Genomic DNA, 7,593 nt, shown 5'->3' on the forward strand with positions numbered 1-7,593 from the left:
GGATTCAAACTCGGTCAGTCTGGCTCCAGAACTCATGTTCTTCCTTATTAAAATATGCTCACCTTCAACCCAAACAGCCAGGCTAGATAAACCCAATTCTCCATGAACTGATCACTATCAATATGTAAAATATAATCTTCCAATACTTCCTGGCTTGCACTCTATGTTTTGTGAGTACCAAACCTTTGCAGCTCATAGCTGCTGCAAAGGCTATGCCTGTGTGTCTTTGCTTATGATGTTCCTGCTGCTCAGAGGACCCATCTCATCTTTCCCATCTCTGAGCACTGTGAACATCTAATCATTCACTAAGTCTTTGCACTGATGTTTTCTCAACCAAAAATATTCCTTAAACTCCATGTTGGGACACAGGTTTCTTACCCACCTCCTTGTAGTCTCCACGCTTACCTCTCTTTTTTTTTTAACTAACTACATTATATTGATATCATATAATTACTAATAGACCATAAGATTTTTAAGGACAAAGAGAAGAGTTTTAAAACATTTCTATCTTTAATTTTCTGGCATCTTTTTAAGTGTCTATCAAATAAAAGATTGTATATAGAGAGATCTTGAACTTAAGCTCTGGAGTCCTGCAGATAAGGGTTAAAATTCTATCTCTATAACTTAGCTACTATATGAGTATGATACAGGCATACCTCATTTTAATTTCATTTCATTTTATTGCACTTTGCAGATATTACATTTTTTACAAATTGAAGGTTTTTGACAACCTAGCAACCCTGCATTAAGCAAGTCCATCAGCGCCATTTTTCCAACAATATGCATTAACTTTGTGTTTCTGTGTCACATTTTGGTAATTCTCATAATATTTCAAACTTTGTTATTATTATTATATCTGTTATGGTGATCTGTGATCAGTGACCTTTGATGTTACTATTTTAATTGTCTCAGGGCACCATGAATCATGCCTATATAAAACAGCCAACTTAATCAATAAATGTGTGTTCTGACCGCTCCACCAACCAGCCATTGCTCCATTTCTCTCCCTCTCCTCAGGCCTCCATATTCCCTAAGATGCAATAATACTGAAATTAGGCCAGTGAGTAACCATACGATGGCCTCTAAGAGTTCAAATGAAAGGATGAGTAGCACGTCTCTCACATTAAATCAAAAGCTAGAAATGATTAAGCTTAGTGAGGAAGGCATGTTGAAAGCCATGATAGGCTGAAAGCTAGGCCTCTTGTGCCAAACAGTTAGCCAAGTTGTGAATGCAAAGGAGAAGTTCTTGAAGGAAATTAAAAGTGTTACTGCAGTGAACACATGGATTATAAGAAAGTAAAACTGCCTTGTTGCTGGTATGGAGAAAGTTTTAGTGGTCTGGACAGAAGATCAAACCAGCCACAATATTTTCTTAAGCCAAAGCATAATCCAGAGCAAGGCCCTAACTCTCTTCGATTCTATGGAGGTTGAGAAAGGTGAGGAAGTTGCAGAAGAAAAGTTTGAAGGTAGCAGAGGTTAGTTCATAAGGTTTATGGAAAGCAACCACCTCCATAACATAGCAGTGCAACATGAAGCAGCAAGTGCTGATGTAGATGCTGCAACAAGTGATCCAGAAGATCTAGCTAAGATCATTGATGAAGGTGGCCACACTAAACAACAGATTCTCAATGTAGATGAAACAACCTTTTATTTGAAGATGCCATCAAGGGCTTTCACAGCTAGAGAGAAGTCACCAATGCCTAACTTCAGAGCTTCAAAGAATAGGCTGACTGTCCTGTTAGGAGCTAATTCTTGGTGACTTTAAGTTGAAGCCAATGCTCACTTAACATTCTGGAAATCCTAGGGCCCTTAAGAATTGTGCTAAATCTGTGCTGCCTGTGTGCTATAAATGGAACAACAAAGCCTGGATGACAGCACATGTGTTTACAGAATGGATTATTAAACATTTTAAGCTCACTGTTGGAACCAATGGCTCATAAAAAAGATTTCTTTCAAAATATTACTGTTCGTTGACAATGCACCTGGTGACCTGTGAACTCTGGTGGAGATATACAAGGAGATTAATGTTGTTTTCATGCCTGTTAACACAACATTCACTCTGCAGCCCATGGATCAAGGAGTAATTTCAACTTTCAAGTGTTATTATTTATGAAATACATTTTGTAAGGCTATTGCTGCCATAGATAGTGATTCCTCCGATGGATCTAGTCAAAGTAAATTGAAAACCTTCTAGAAAAGATTCACCATTCTAGATGCCAGTAAGTACATTTGTGATTTGTGGAAGGAGGTTAAAATGTCAACATTAACAGGAATTTGGAAGAAGTTGATTCCAGTCATCATGGATGACTTTGAGGAGTTCAGGACTCCAGTGGGGGAAGTAGCTGCAGATGTGGTGAAAATGGCAAGAGACGTAAGATTAGAAGTGAAGCCTGAAGATGTGACTGAATTGCTGCAATCTCATAAAATTCTAATGGATGAGGAGTTGCTTATTATGAATGAACAAAGAAAGTGGTGTCTTGAGATGGAACCTATTCCTGGTGAAGATGCTGTGAACATTGCTGAAATAACGACTAAATATGTAGACTATTACATAAACTTAGTTGATAAAGCAGTGACGGGGTTTGAGAGGATTGACTCCAGATTTGAAGGAGGTTCTACTGCGGGTAAAATGCTATCAAATAGTATCACATGTAACGGAGTTTGGACGTGTTGTCTCCTCCAAAACTCATGTGGAAATTTGATTTCCAATGTGACAGTGTTAGAAACTGATTGAGTCATGGGGGTGGATCCCTCATGAATAGATTAATGCTCTCCCTGGGGGGAGGGGGAATTAATGAGTGAGTTCTTGCTCTATTAGTTCCCGTGAGAGCTTATTGTTTATAAGACCCTGGCACCTCTTGCTTCTTTCTCTTGCTTCCTTTCACCATGTGATCTGCTCATACGCACTGGCAGCCTGCCACTTTCCACCATGAGTAGAAGCAGCCTGAGGCCTGTGCCAGATGCAGCTGTCCCAGAAGCGTAAGCCAAATAAACCTCTCTTCTTTATAAATCACCCAGTCTCAGGTATTCTGTTATAGCAACACAAAACAGACTAAAACAACATGCTACAGAGAAATCTTTCGTGAAAGGAAGAGTCAAATGATGTGGCAAACTTCAATGTTGTCTTATTTTGAGAAATTGCCACAGCCACCCCCAGCCTTCAGCAACCACCACCCTTATCAGTCAGCAGCCATCAACACTGAGGCGAGATACCCCACTAGCAAAAGATGACAACTTACTGAAGGCTCAGATGATTGTCAACATTTTTTAGCAAAAGTGTTTTTAATTAAGGTGTGTACATTTTTTCTTTAGACACAATATTATTGCACTCTTAATAGACTACAGTATAGTGTAAACATAACTTTTGTGTGCACTGGGAGACCAGAAACTTAATGTGACTTGCATTCCTGCAATATTTATTTTGTTGTGGTTGTCTGAACCAAACTCACAATCTCTCCAGGTGTGCCTGTACTTACTCTAAATAATGCCACTATCCCAGGAAATTGTTGCTGCATATTTCCCTATGACCATTGTGTTATTGACAAAAAGGCAGAATATGAGTGAGATTCACCCTATTCAATAGAAAGCAGTCCAAGAGAAATGAGGACGCCTCCCTGCTATGAACTTCCAGGGCAGATATGCAGTCCTGCCCACATTCTGCTCATGCTGAGCTGTGCCTCTTCCTCTCTACAGGACAAGTTAAGTCAGAGTCTCTTGAAGTGCAAACACACACACCGACATATCAAGTAAGCAATGCTGGAAACTGCCAATTCTTCTGTGTTGAAGGACACCATTATGCTTTTTAGATGGAAGCAGGCTCTTGTGAAAAGAGGGCACATTTGCCTGAAATGGGCATTTCATCTTCCTAATGTGCCAATGACTCCTTGCAGGAGCTTGTGTTCCTTGAGAATCTGGCTTATAACCAAATGAATGGTTATAGTGGATAACGACCCTTACCTAGTTCTAAAAAATCACTTCTTGGATTTCAAGAAGACATATAGACCACATGATAAGGCATTCAATCTAAGCCATTAACATAAGAATTAATGAGAAGAAAATCTTCAAGATGCCAAAGGATATTGAAGATCCTACAATAAATCTGCTTTCCCTGGGGTACTAATTAAGGGTATTTTGGTTGCAGTCAACAGACAACAGACACTGACTCTGACTAGATTAAGTGAGGCTCTATTGGAAGAATACTGCTATTCCTCAAGATGTTGCAGAAGAAATTGAACAAAAAAGATTCAGGAAATAAAGGAATTAAGGTAGCTCTGGGAATCTCAGTGCAGGATTTCAAGGACTCATTTATTGCTAGGAAATTACTAAAATGACTCAGCTCTAATGAATCAGAGTCACTAAGTCTCTCCATTTTCACTTTTCAATCTTTTTAAAGTGAATGCATGGGTGGTTTCAAGATGGCGGTGGCTGCGGCGGCTGGCGCGGAGTAGCTGAGGTGGAAAAGGTGGCCACTGGGCCTCAGGCAGCCGGGAAACTTGTGGACCTTCCTCTGGCCATCTCTTAAGGGAGGACTGCTGCTGCTGGCCGGTCGTGGGGGCTCAACGCCACTTTGCCCCCGGCAGGAGAGGCTGCCTCATTTACAGGCAACAGCTTTGAAGTGTGGAGCAGGAAAAGAACTGATTCTTAGCTGCAAAAGTGAGTCTTGAAACAGGGAACACGGCGCCAGGGCTGCTGTGGATGCAGCCAGGATCCCGGAGGCTGGGGCCGCACTGAAGGCGGCCAGCTGCCCTATTCAAGATTCGAGGTTTCAGGCCGGCATTAAAGAAGACTCCTGGGAGCGCCCGAGCGGCGCGCGACTGAACAGCCCGAGGCGGCAGCGCCGAGAACACGGAAGGCAACAAACCAGAGACAGAGCGAGCGCCCGACCTGACACAGCACTGTGAGTGATCCCTGGCACAGCTCTGTTCGGGGGGTGGTTGCCCACGCGGCTCCCCGACTGCACCACCAGGCCACTCACTGCCCGGGTGCTGCCTCCATTTTCCCAGGTGCGGGCAGCTCCGCCCTGCTCGGCCATCACTGAGCCCATTTGCTTGGCCTGGCGCGGGGCTTTCCGGACCCTGCGGGCCGGCTTCCTCTCCCACTCCCTCCACGGTTCTCTGGCAGGGCTGGGGGTGTGGGGCGTCCCGACCAGTTTTGGGAGGGCTAGGAAGTACGGGCGGGCCGACTGTCACTCCACCACACCCTGGACTCCGGCCCCGGTAAACTTCCTGTTACTGGGAGGCAGATACCATCTCTGCGACCACCAGTTTGGAAAAAAGCCTAACGAATTTCTGGTTGGGAATAGTGTGGTAGGAGAGTTCCCAGGTCCGCTTGAACCTGCCGGAGAGCAGGCTGCAGGCGGGCACTAGACTCGGTTTATACCAGGGGGATACAAAGGTGAACAAGACCCGAGAAAGATCTACACAGTGTTACAAAGGCAACCAGAGAGACCGGTCGTCTGTGCCTAGCAGAAACCTGGTAGACTTCCTGGGCGAGGCGGTGCTGAGCAGGGTCTTGAAGGCCCAGCTGATAGACGAGGGGTGCAGAAGACACGCCCCAACCCAGCACAGTGTGCACAGAGGGGGGAGACGTGCGGCCAGGGAGGCGGAGACTCAACAGAAACCACACACCCGGTGGGGTCGCCACTGCACGATCTAACAGCCTGGGCCAGAGCACACGGAACGGGGAGAAGTCCTGTACAGAAAGTGAAAGCTCAACAGAGATCACACACCCTGTGGTACGTGATCCACCAGCCCAGCAGAGTACAAGCTGACCAGAAAGGTGGATCCCCGGAGAAGCCCAAGACCCGAGGCAACCACACACACAAGACACTAGAGGCCAACTGAGCAGTCACGGCGGGAGCCATACCAAATTGGCAACAACAGCAACATCCTAGTTAGTCATTAGCCTTAAACCGGTGGACTGTGAAACCCCCTGCCACAATGAATAAACACCAAAAAAAAGACACCAGAAATACAAAAAATCAAGAAAGTACACCACCAAAAGTTAATAAATCTCATACTCTAGATCCTATAGAACAAGAAGCCCTTGAAATAACTGACAAGGAATTTCGAGTGATAATTCTAAAGAAACTGAATGAGATACAAGAAAACTCAGCTAGACATCATGATGAAATGAGGAAAAGTATACAGGATCTGAAAGAGGAAATATACAAGGAAATCAATGTCCTGAAAAAAAATGTAGCAGAACTTGCTGAACTGAAGAAGTTATTCAGCGAAATAAAAAACACAACGGAGAGTTTAACCAGCAGGCTTGTCGAAGTTGAAGAGAGAACCTCTGAACTTGAAGATGGGCTGTTTGAAATAACACAAGCAGACAAAAAGAAAGAAAAAAGAATCAAGAACATGGAAGAAAATCTGAGAGAGATATCAGACAACCTCAAGCGCTCAAATATCCGAGTCATGGGTATTCCAGAAGGGGAGGAAAATGGAGATTCCATTGAAAACATATTCAACAAAATAGTGGCAGAAAACTTCCCAGGTATAGGAAAAATCACAGATCTTCAGATCCAGGAAGCTCAACGATATCCAAACGTATTCAACCCAAAAAGGCCTTCTCCAAGACATGTCATAGTCAAATTGGCAAAACTCAGAGACAAAGAGAGAATCTTAAAAGCTGCAAGAGAGAAGCGTCAAATCACCTATAAGGGAGCCCCAATCAGGTTAACATCAGACTTTTCATCACAAACCCTAAAAGCTAGAAAGGAATGGGATGATATTTTCAAAATACTAAAAGACAAAGATTGCCAACCAAGAATACTCTACCCTGCAAGGCTATCCTTCCGAAATGAGGGGCAAATAGTATATTTCTCAGACAAACAAAAACTGCGGGAGTTCACTACCACAAGACCACCCTTACAAGAAATCCTCAAGGGAGTACTGGGTTTGGTTCCTGAAAAATAACTACCACTGCCATAAAAACCTAAGAAAAATCTAAACCCGCTAGTACAATAAAAATGGCATTCATGAAGAGAAAACAAGCTAACAAAAACACTATCTACAACCTAAGGAACCAACAAACAAAGAAACCAAACAGTAAATCAGAAAGCAAGGAACAAAAGACACCTAAGACAACCAAACAACCAATAAAATGCTAAGAATAAATCAACACCTTTCAATAACAACTCTTAATGTTAAAGGCTTAAATTCCCCAATTAAAAGACACAGACTGGCTGACTGGATCAAAAAGCAGGACCCAACTATATGCTGCCTACAAGAGACCCACCTCACCCATAAAGATTCACACAGACTAAGAGTGAAAGGATGGAAAAAGATTTACCATGCAAACAGAAAAGAAAAACGAGCTGGAGTGGCTATTCTTATATCTGACAAAATAGACTTTAAACTAAAAACCATAAAAAGAGACAATGAGGGACACTACTTAATGATAAAAGGACTGATCCATCAAGAAGACATAACAATCATAAATATGTACGCACCCAATGTTGGAGCAGCCAGATTTATAAAACAAACTCTATTAGACCTAAAGAAGGAAATAGACACTAATACCATAATAGCAGGGGACCTGAACACTCCACTGTCAATATTAGACAGATCATCTAGGCAAAGAATCAGT

At 42.9% G+C, this 7,593-nt stretch overlaps 1 pseudogene; it reads left to right on the top strand.

The window, feature by feature from the left end:
- Positions 1-1,075: 1,075 nt before the first annotated feature.
- LOC134381611 (tigger transposable element-derived protein 1-like) lies at positions 1,076-3,869 on the top strand (annotated as a pseudogene).
- Positions 3,870-7,593: the final 3,724 nt, after the last annotated feature.

The sequence above is a fragment of the Cynocephalus volans genome, chromosome 7, assembly GCF_027409185.1.
Source record: "Cynocephalus volans isolate mCynVol1 chromosome 7, mCynVol1.pri, whole genome shotgun sequence".
Classification (NCBI taxonomy): domain Eukaryota; kingdom Metazoa; phylum Chordata; class Mammalia; order Dermoptera; family Cynocephalidae; genus Cynocephalus; species Cynocephalus volans.